This window comes from Myodes glareolus, chromosome 19 (assembly GCF_982192425.1).
Source record: "Myodes glareolus chromosome 19, mMyoGla1.1, whole genome shotgun sequence".
Taxonomy (NCBI): Eukaryota; Metazoa; Chordata; class Mammalia; order Rodentia; family Cricetidae; genus Myodes; species Myodes glareolus.
Genome location: NC_142044.1, coordinates 38,035,782 through 38,047,051, shown reverse-complemented (window position 1 = coordinate 38,047,051; position 11,270 = coordinate 38,035,782). Strand labels below are relative to the sequence as shown.

The 11,270-nt window shown below is 48.1% G+C and overlaps 1 long non-coding RNA gene across 1 annotated transcript; it reads left to right on the top strand.

Annotated features, from left to right (window-relative positions):
• The first annotated feature begins 4,976 nt into the window (after window positions 1–4,976).
• Window positions 4,977–6,312, top strand: LOC125413296 (uncharacterized). The gene is made up of 2 exons (XR_007235921.3): window positions 4,977–5,908; window positions 6,008–6,312. It is a non-coding gene; the product is annotated as an uncharacterized LOC125413296 (long non-coding RNA).
• Window positions 6,313–11,270: the final 4,958 nt, after the last annotated feature.

The following is an 11,270-nucleotide window of genomic DNA, read 5'->3' as shown; positions in this document are numbered from 1 at the left end:
TTCAAGGCCGTGGAGCAGCAATATTATCTAAGGCTTCTGGGAGTTCAGATAAGACAAGATGGGAAAGCGTATTAGTTCTGACACGGAAGCCATTATGCAGAAGGCTGCTTGCTTGGGTGGAGCTGTTTGCCTCACTCCAGATTCACAAGTCTGGCAAGGGAGTGGGAAGGGCAAAGAGATGGGAGTTCATGTAGCTTTCCTCAGGATTTGGCTGCATGAAGGAGCCTGGGTAGAGCTGACTTCCTCCTCTTCGCTGCTGTGTGTCAGGATCGACTGTGGCCCTTGGCTCTTAGCCTGTCAGCGGAGCTGGAGCTAAGATGCAGGGAGGGAATTGTCCTCAAAGGACACCCAGACTTTCCCATGGAGCTACTTCCTCCGCTTTGTTTTCTACTTATGCCTACTTGCTTTTTCTATTCTTTTTTGGGGAAGGGGGCTCAAGGCAGGATTTCTCTGTGTAGCTTTGGAGCCCGTTCTGGAACTCACTCTGTAGACCAAGCTAGTCTCGAACTCACAGAGACCTGCCTGCCTCTGTCTCCTGAGTGCTGGGATTAAAGGCGAGTGTCATCAATTTATTCTTTTTTTTTAAAGATTTTTAAAATTATGTGTGTGCATGCGCCTGCATGCGTGCGTGTGTGCGTGTGCACACGTCTGTGCACATATGAGTGCAGGCAGAGTTGGTGTCCACAGACATTGTGACTTACCTGGAGCTGGAGTCATAAGCAGTTGCGCTGGAATGCAAACTCAGGTCCTCTGCAAGAGCTGAGTTCTCTCTCCAGCTCTACTTTTTGTTCTTATTTCCTCTTCATTACAGTTTTCTCTTTTCTATTTACTTATTATATGTGCATTGGTGTTTTGTCTGCATGTATATCTGTGTGAGGGTGTTGAATTCCCCTGGAACTGGAACTACAGACAGTTGTTAGCTGCCGTGTGGGTGCTGGGAATTGAACCCTGGTCCTCCAGAAGAGCAGTCAGTGCTCTTCCCACTGAACCATCTCCCCAGCCCCTCATTGCATTGTTCTGATCATTAGCTTTATTCTGTAGTGTTTACAAAGTATCCTTTGGTATCCATATTAGTCAGGTCTGGAGAGTAGAATTTATCTAAAATCTACTTCCATCCACTTGGCTCTTATATTCAGGAAGTGAGCTCTGGGGAGCAGGGGTGGTGACTGTCCCTGTGCTATCTTTGGTCTAGCCTGGCTGGGCTCCTGGGCAGTGCCATCTGCAAACAGGTCGGGGTTGTTGGCTGCAGGCAGCTGGAGATCCAACAGGAATCTTCCAACATCCACTCAAATTGTTCGTTCCTCGCAGGCTTCTTAGGAGCTCCCTGGGAACAAATCTTAGAGTTGTCCCTTCTTGAACGCTGAGTCAGATCCCCTCACTCTGGTTTCCGGTCACTGGGTTTGCACAGTTTGTCCCCATTGAAATTTGTTTTGTTAGGTTCAGTTCAGCGTTCCAGCTTGGCGATCCTTCAGGGAGCTTTGCTCCCTGCCTTGGCTTGGAATTTTTGCAGCCTCAGCAAGCTTGTTAAACCATTTTTCTTTCTTTTTTCTCTTTCTTTCAAAACACAAAGTTGCTAATGACCTGGAGTCTGTCTTGGAGCCTGCCCATACCCAACCCCTCTCACCTTTAGCTTCCCCGTCCCCCCCATGGATGGACCATGATATGCTGAGAGGCCTCCCCTGGGAAGCTGCACATGGTCAACACAACACTAGCAATGCTGGCCGCGTGACCACTTTGATCCTGAAGTAGTTGCTTTTAAATCTGCCACCTGCCAGCCTGTGTTTGCATCCTGTGGATGGCAGTCGTGCCTGGGAGGGATTCGCCTGTTCTCCATTCAGTTTGCCCACTGCCTCCACGTTTCGGTTTTGGTAGTGTTGTATTTTGAAACAGGGTCTCACTTTGAAGCCCTGGCTGACCTGGAACTCAATCTGTAAACCAGGCTGACCTCCAGCTCACAGAAATCCACCCATCCGTCTCCTCAGTGCTGGGATCAAAGCCGTGTGCCACCATGCCCTGCTTTCAGTTGGCCTTTTCTGCTGTGCTCCTAAATGTCGTAGGTACCCTTATCTTACGCTTCAGCTGATGAAGGGCTATGGGGTGACAGTTATTGAGTGCTACACGCGTGCCAGGCCCAGTTGGGGCGTTAATGAGGCAGAGTGCCTCATGAGCTGGGTGAGAACGCTGGGGCTCACCCGGTTCTCTACTCTTCAGCATCTTCTCAGCTGTCTGGGTCAGGGCTTGCTGCAAGCACCACCTCTGGTCTCTGGCCTGCTTGAAGTTTCACCGCCAGCACCCTCTTCCACTGAAGCTTTTCTCTGCACAGCTGCCAACAGGGGGTACCCTGATAGCCCCATGAGAACCAGGCTCTGCCAGAAGAGGTTTAGAAAGACATCCCAGAAGAAAAAAATCACACCGTCCCCCACTTTGTGTTCCAGAGCTGAGCAAAGGCCTTGCTGGCACATAGAAAGGGGCTAAAAAAAAGTGTGAATAGATTGTTATTCTTTTTTTTCCCTAAGAGAACACTATCATAAAGAACTAAAAAGTCCCTCTCTCTCTCTTTCTCTGCAATCAATAAGAACTTTATGTTTTAAAAACCCAGATGCTAGTTGGGTGTGGTAGTGCATACCTTTAATCCCAGAATTTAGGAGTCAGAGACAGGTGGATCTCTGGGAGTTTGAGACCAGCCTGGTCTACAGAGTGAGCAGTAGAAAAATCCAACAGGCATGATGGCAACATGCGTTTAATCCCAGTACTTGGGAGGCAAAGGCATGCAGATCTCTATGAGTTCAAGACTAGCCTGGTCTGTATAGGGAGTTCCAGGTCAGCCATGGCTGCATGGTTAGATTCTGCCTCCAACATAAATAAATAAATAAATAAATATTCAAATGCTGACATTGTCTAGAAAATATTGTGTGTGCGTGTTTGTATATATGTAAGTGTTCAAGTGTGTGTGCACCTGTGTGTATAATATACATGCATGTGTACATGTGTGTGTTTTCATGTGGTGTGTCTATGGAGACCATAGGGCACGTTGGGTGTGAGAAGCCAAGGAAGGCTTAAATGAATGTGTAAGGAATGAAGGTGTATTGTTGACATGGGCAGGGCCTCGTGACCACGCCCAGTGCCTCGGACTCTCAGCATGGACTCTCCAGGAGGGGGCTCTCAGAAGAGACAAAGCTTTGCCTCTGCTCAGAGTGCGAGTGCTGGCAGTGTACAAAATTAGCAACTGCAGCTTCCTCCTTCTGGGTGTTTACAGCCTGAGACAGCTGGCTCACCCACAGAGCCCTCCTATTGTTGTGCCCAGGTCATGGACCCCCAAAGACCAACACAGAGCCAGCATCCCATGCAAACACACTGGGGTTTACTGATTACAAATTAGCTAACTCCGACCATAATTCAACACACTGCCACAGTATGTTACTCGAGGCCTCAGGGTAAGGGGATTTTTTTTTTCAAGACAGGATTTCTCTGTAGCTTTGGATTCTGTCCTGGAACTAGCTCTTGTAGACCAGGCTGGCCTCGAACTCACAGATATCCCCCTGCTTCTGCCTCCCGAGTACTGGGATTAAAGGTGTGTGCCACTGCCGTCCAGCCAGGGTGAGGGGATTTTATACTTTCGGTTGTGAGCCTTGCCTTTAATGGCTGAGCCATCTCTCCAGCCCAAGGGTGAGGGGATTTTAAAGGGGAAAACCGCAAGCAGGGTGGCACAGCCTTGGTGTTTCGTGATCGGGTAAAAGTATTGGGGTATAGGGGTATTTCCAAACAGTCAAAACAGTGATAATCGGTACCTACAGATGTTTGGACACTCTGGTGGGTCACTTTGTCCAGGACAGGCACAATTTCTTGAGAATGTTTATGACTTTGCTGGGCTGCATTCACCCCCTAGTTAGGGCCTGTCTAAAATGGAGTTCTTTTTCAAAACGGAGTTTGTTCTGCTCCTTCACTGCTGGACTATTTAGTTCCTCCTCTCTGTGGAGTATGTAATGATAATCTCACTGAGGTTCTAGGTTGCAGATGCTATGCACACACAGCCCATCTGAGCCCAGTTTTTCTGGCATGTGTCTATGCTTCTGTCCTAGTGAGATGTCCCAACCCAAGCCTTGGGCTACAGTACCTGGGTGGGATTCTCCAGGCAGCGTCTCCACTGGGAGAGGAGCAAAGCTTCACGCTGGCCTGGAATTTGCCAAGTAGGCAGGGCAGAACTGACCGGAAAGTCCGTGGGATCTGCCTATGCCAACCTTTCCAGCTCTGGGATTGCAAATTTGTGCTATTATGTCTTTTTTATTTTTAAAAAATCTGGGTTTTGCCAGCCTGTGTGGTGGCGTACACCTTTAATCCCAGCACTCAGAAGGCAGAGGCAGGCGGATCTCTGTAAATTTGAGGCCTGGTCTACAAGAGCTAGTTCCAGGACAGGTTCCAAAGCTACAGAAAAACCCTGTCTTCAAAAACCAAAAACCAAACCAAAACAAACCAAACCAAACCAACCAAACAAACAAACAAAAAACAAAATCTGCGTTTTCGGAATTCAACTCAGGTTCTTATGCCCGCAAAGCAAACACTTTTGTACCAGGCCTTTTCTTTCGGGCCACCAACCGGCTCCCAAATCATGACCCAGAGACTTAATGTTAGTTATGAATGCTCGGCCTAGCTTAGGCTCATTTCTGACTAGCTCTTTTAATTTAAATTAATCTGTTTCTCTTCATCTACCTTTTGCCTTGGGGCTTTTTAATCTTGCTTTCTTTCTGTATGTCTGCTTTCACTGTTTGTCAGGTCTGGCTGGCTGGTGGCTGCCTGACTTCCTGCCCCAGGCATGTCCCTGTCTTTCTCCTCATTCTCATGTCTCTTCTTCTCCTTTGATTTCTTTCTTCCTTTCTTTCTCTCTTTCTTTCTCTTCCTTTCTTTCTTCTCTCTCTCTCTCTCTCTCTCTCTCTCTCTCTCTCTCTCTCTCCTTTCTTTCTTTCAAGACAGGGTTTCTCTGTAGCTTTTGGAGCCTGTCCTGGAACTTGCTCTGTAGACCAGGCTGGCCTCAAACTCACAGAGATCCACCTGCCTCTGCCTCTTGAGTGCTGGGATTAAAGGCTTGCACCACTACCACCCAGCCTCTTCCTTCCTTTAGAGCTTAGATTTTTCCTGCTTGTTCTCTCTGTCCACCAGTCCTGGGCAGACTGCCTAACTATTGGCCGTTCATCTCTTTATTAGACCAATCAGGTGTCTTAGGTAAGCAAGGTGAAACCAATGCAGCATGTCTTTACGTCATTAAACAAATGCAGCATAAGCAAATGTAAAACACCTTTACATCATTAAGCACACACCTTATCTTATGTCATTAGATAAATGCAGCATAATCAAATGTAACACACGTTTACACAGTTAAAGTAGTATTCTGCAGTATAAGCAAATGTAACACATCTTTGCTCAGTTAAGATAATATTTCACAACACACTTTCTTGACTTAGAGCACTTTCTCCCCAGCCTTTGCTTTGTTTGTTTGTTTGACACAGGCTCTCATGCAGCCCCAGACTAGTCTCCAGTTTACTGTGTAACTAAGGAAGACTTTTAACTCCTGATCTTCCTCCTCCGTCTCCCAAGTTCTAGGATTACAGGCGTGTGCCACCATATCCCGCCTTACTGGACTCTACACCACATTCTCTACATACGTGGTGTGCTGCCTGGGTGGAGCTCTTATGGCATAATAGCTTTACGTTGGCATGGATACCGTACAGGTTGGTTATGTTCAAAAAGCAAGCCAGAACATCCTCACTTGCCACCTGCAAAATATCAGTAGCCATGCTCTGGAAAGTACAGATCTGGTTTGAAGTCCTGACCAGTTTCCTACATGAGATACTGACAGGGAAGTTGGCAGCTCAGATGTTCAGGGGACTTCTGGCATGGAGTGTCACAGTACCAGGTCTGTAACGAAGCGGGTTCTTCACCTCTCTAGGACATATTCTTGCCAGTATCTTCATTTGCTGTTGTTGTTTTGCTTTGTTTTATTTTTCTGAGACAGGGTTTCTCTCTGAAGTCCTGGCTGGAACTCACTGTTTACATCGGGCTGGCCTCAAACTCCCAGAGATCCCTCTGCCTCTGCCTCCTAAAAGTGGACTCTGACACTGTTCAGCACCAGTGGCTTTGTAACTGGTTGTTTCCTGAGTGCTTTACAACAGGGGATATGCTCTGTATGAGCCGTGTTCCAGAGACACCCTCTTTGGCTGGGGGTTGGCAAGCTAGAGGAGAGACTGGCATGCAAGAATGGCAGCAGCTGCTGGGGAGGACCGTGTGTCGACTGGCAGAATAAACAAAGCTTTAACTAAATGTTCTTCTTCTTTTTATTTTTTAACTGCAGTGCCTTATCCTGTAGCCCTGGCTGGCTTGGAACTCACTATGTAGTCTAGAATGGCAACAAACCCAAAGCAATCCTCCTGCCTCAGCCTCCTGAGTGCTGGTGTGGTAGGTGTGTGCCAGCAAGCCCAGCTTTAGTGTCTTTTTATAAAGACATAATTCTTACATTAGGTCTGCGTCTCAAGACTTAATCACCTCCCTACAGCATTACTTTGGGGGCTCGGATTTTAACATATGAATTTTGAGTGTACACAAACTGTCGGTCCATAGCAAACTTCAGGGCACCAGCCTCAGACTCACGCTGTCATCCTCCACCTTTCTGTAATTACTCCTTCACAGCTCAGCCTGTGTACTGCTTCTCTAAATCAGTCGGTTCCCATCAGATCAGTTCCTCTCCCTTCAGTGTCAGTGCTCGGAGCTGCATGCGATTCCTGTCTGTGTGCTGTGGGTCTGGGCAGTTCCCCAACCTCTCTAGGCCTCCGTCTCTTCACGTCAGTGTAGGGATAATAATGTCCTTCCTCTTGCTCTCCTTGGGCGCACTAGATAAGGTAATGGGGGGAAGCAGGAAGCACTCTCTGTTGTAAACACATTTTCTCATTAAACTGTAGATCTGGAACCTGCCAGCTGCCAGGCCCATGGTGTGTCCTGGAGCGCCAGGCCTGTGAAGCCTTGTTCTCCCTCTGATTCTGTTTGTATTGCGGGAACAGATTAGGGGAGCCACGCTGGAAGCTCATGGGGGTGTTTGAACATTCTGTCTGTCTGGGCAGGAGAGACAGAAGAGCACAGATGTTAGACAGGCCTGATATCTTTTTTATTTAACTCGTGTGTGTGTGTTTGTGTGTGTGTGCTCATGTAGAGAAGAGAGAAGGATGAAGAACAGAGTAAGATTTTGGGTGTCCTTCTCTATCTCCTTCCCTTAATCACTTGAGACAGGGGGTCTCACTGTGTTACCTAGTTTTCATGGTAACTTAACACAAGCTAGAATCACTTGGGAAAAGCGAACATTAGTTGAGAGAATACTCCTACCAGATTTGCTAGGGGGCAGTCCTGGGGTACATTTTACTGATTAGTGATCTATGTGGGAGTTGCTGCCCCAGAGTAGATGGTCCCAGGGGAGTATAACCAAGCAGTCTGAGCAAGTCGTGAAGATCAAGCCAGTAAGCAGCACCCCTTCATGGCTTCTGCATCAATTCCTTGATCCAGGATGTTTAGATGGAAACTCTGCCTCAGTACCCACTCCTCCCTAAGCCCCGCCCCTCAGAAAGCACACCAAGGGGTGACTCCTCCCCCTGAGATGCTCAGGATCATGGCTACAGGGTGTTTAAGACCCAGATCTGCCACATGTTTTCTCTCCTGCTATTCCAAGAGTCACCCAGTTGCTTTGCTCTGTTTATTAGAACCTGATCTTGGGGGCTGGAGAGAAGACTCAGTGGTTAAGAACACTGTTTGCTCTTCCAGAGGACTCTGGGTTCAATTCCCAGCGCCCACATGGCAGTTCATAACTATCTCATGACTCCATGTTCGGTGGGACTGTCACCCGTACACAGACATACATACAGGCAAAACGCAAATGCACATGAAATAAAAAAAAATTAAAAAAAAATCCTGGTCTTATTAATTTGGCTTATTGCATTGATTGAGAAACCCACAACTGGAGATTTTCAAAATACTTACCACAGGTTCCTGTGTTGAGTTCCTGCCCTGACTTCCCTGGATGTGGACTACGAGGTACGAGCTCTTTCCCCTCCAAGTTGCCTTTTTGTTCATAGTGCTTTATCACAGCAATAGAAACCCTGCGCTCCAGTGATCCTCTTGGCTCTGCTCCAAACAGAGCTGTGTGGAACCATGTTGGATTCTCAGAATCTGAACTCAGGTCCCCAAACTTGCATGGCAAGCTTTTTTTTACCATGGAGCCTCCTCTCCAGTCCATGGCCTGAGATCTAAAAGCTACTTGTGGCTGAGTAACTGTGCCCGATGTGACCTTGTCCACGCCACAGCGTATTCCTCTAAAGCAGGCAGCAGTGCTGTTCTGTAGCTATGGAGAGGATGGTGCTTAGGTGATTCTCCACAGCGGGCTTCGAGAGCCATCTCCTGCAGTACAGAGAGCACAGCAGAGTCCCCGCTGCTGCACGGAGCCAGCCTTCTAGCAGAAGGAAGGATGATGGTCAGAACAAGGGGTAACTAGCTGGGCGGTGGTGGCGCATGCCTTCAGTCTCAGGACTTGGGAGGCAGAGGCAGGCGGATCCAGGACAGGCCTCAAAACTCCACAGAGAAACCTCGTCTTGAAAAACAAAACAAAAAGAAGGAGAAGGAGGAGAGGAGGAGGAGGAGGGAGGAAGAAGAGAAAGGAAGAGGAAAAAGAGGAGGAGGAGGAGAAAGAAATAAGGGATTGTAGGGATTTTTCTGGTGGAAGTTCCACCCCAGCCCCTGGCATTCATATACCCAGAGTCTGGAATAGTCTGGTGAAAGTTCTACCTCAATTTCCCTCCCCATCCCTTCCTCCCCAAACCCTGCCTCATTTCCAAAAGCCCACCAAATGATGACCTCTCCCCCAGAGAAGCTCAAGACACTCCCATAGGGTACTTAAACTGCCCACCAGAAAACAAACACATGGATTTCTGGTCTCTATTTTCCATTTCCTCTGGGAGGCTGGGAAAACATCTGGGAACGTTGTATCCATTAAACCTGGGCTTTTTCTAATTCGATTTGGTTTGGTCTGATTTGGATTGCTGCGTCGGAGGAAAGGCTGTCGGGGTACAGAAACTTTTCAGGGATAACTGTGTATACGTGGCAGGTGGGATGATGTTTTACCAGTAGAGAGGAAACCAGAAAAAGGGAGCCCAGGACAGACGGCTACTGGGACAGAGTGCTGGGAAAGGCTCCCCTAAGAATGGAGTGCGTGGCTGGAGACCTGAAGGTAGGGAACTGAGAAAAGACAAAACTGCCTCGGTGAGACGGAAGTCTCCCGTCAGTCACAGCGCCTCCCACCACGCCTGACTATCTGCGTTAGCGCTCAGGGCTCACATGGTGAAAAGAGAGAACCCATTCCTGCCAACGTCCTCTGACATCCACGTGTGTGCCACGGATTACCCCAAACACAAAATAAGTGAAATGAGATTTAAAAAAATTAAAAAGAGGCTGGGTGTGGTGGTGACACACTTTTTGATTCCAGCATTCAGGAAGCAGAAGCAGAAGAACTCTGTGAGTTTGAGGCCAGCCTGGTCTACACAGAGCGTTCCAGCCTAGCCAGGGCTACACAATGAGAACCAACCTGTATATAACAACTCTGTAAACACAGTATACATATAAACAACATCTAAAAATAGACCAAAACATTTCAAACTAAGGGAGTAACAGTGCAAGGCTCTAGGGTTGGCATGTTGTTGAGATTTTCAAGAATACCCGTGAGACTAAGTAGGAAATAGCCTCAGGAAGAGGGAATGCAATTCCGGGAAGCTGAATGCGTGTCTGTGGGCTGAGATAAAAACTTTGTATTTTACACACAGGTGTAAGGGCCAGAGAATTTGGAGCACTCTACGACTGGAGGCATCGGGGTGCACAAGAGTCACTTGGTTGGGTCTCTTGAATTAATTACTGTCCCATCTGAAGGTTCTTGGTGAGTCCGTGGAGTATCAAATGGTCATTGCCTTGCCTAAGCACTGTCTTTGCTCCTAGCTCCAGAGTGAAGTCCAGGCCTCTCGAAATTTCACCTTTGGGTGCTAGTCCCTTCCCTAAGTGTCCTCACTGCTCCTCACCCTGTTCCTTTGACCGGGGTAGTGTGTCCTCCCCAAATCACATGATCTTTCCTCCCCTAAGTTTGCTCCTCCCCAACTCTTGGGACACTAGGCTGGATTTGGCATCTCAGACACACCTCTCTGCACCCATGATGCCTAGACAGATGTGGAGGGTGCTGTTGGGATAAGCTGCTCCTGAGGGAACTGACCCTACCCCCAACTCTCAGCTCAGCCCAGTTGTAACGCATCCTTCAAAAGCAGCTTTCATCAGGAACCTCTGTAAACAGAGAGGGGATGGGCAGGTGACTGTGGTGGTTTGACTAAAAATGGCCCCATAGGCTCTTATATTTGAATGCTTAGTCATCAAGGAGTGACACTACTTGAAAAGGATTAGGAGGTGTGGCCTTGTTGGAGGAAACATCAATGGGGTGGGCTTTGAGGTTTTCAAAAGCCTAAGCCAGGCCCAGCGGCTCTCTTCCTGCTGCCAGTGAATCTGAATGTAGAACTCTCAGCTTCTTCTCCAGGACTATGTTTGCCTGCATGCTGCCATGTTCTCCACCATGAAGATAATGGACTAGACCTCTGAAACTGTAGGCCAGCCCCAATTGAATGTTTTAAGAGTTGCAGCAGTCTCGGTGTCCCTTCACAGCAATAGAACACTGACTAAGAGAGAGTTAGTCTGGGAATGGTGTCCATACAGCCCAGTATTTTCCTGGTCATGTAGATCTGGGAGTGTGAGGTTACCTCAAACTGATTCCCTCTCTAAGAGTGGAATTCATAGCACCTATACTTAGCTATCTAAAGCCCAACTATAAATGGTGAGTGTAAATGAGCCCCAATAATGAATGTAGACTTCTGAGACTCAGCTTCTTCACCAGCCTCCCTGGGGTGGTGGGGCAGGACTGCTGAGATGCTCTGAAAATGCAGAATCCATGCTAGTTTATTCTGATCCAGGTCAGTGAGCTGATTCTCAGGAGGACAGGCACAGGGTCGAATTCCACCCTGTGGGTACTGCCAGCCTGCTCTGCACCCTGTGGGTACTGCCCAGCTTACTCTTGCACCCCGTGGGTACTGCCAGCCTGCTCTGCCCATGATCTTAGGCTAGAGGCAGCCTTTCCAGGTCATGTGTCCCTAGCTGGGCTGCAGCCAGGTCCCAGTGGCAGATGTTGCCCTGAAGAAGCCTGGCTTCTTGCTGGA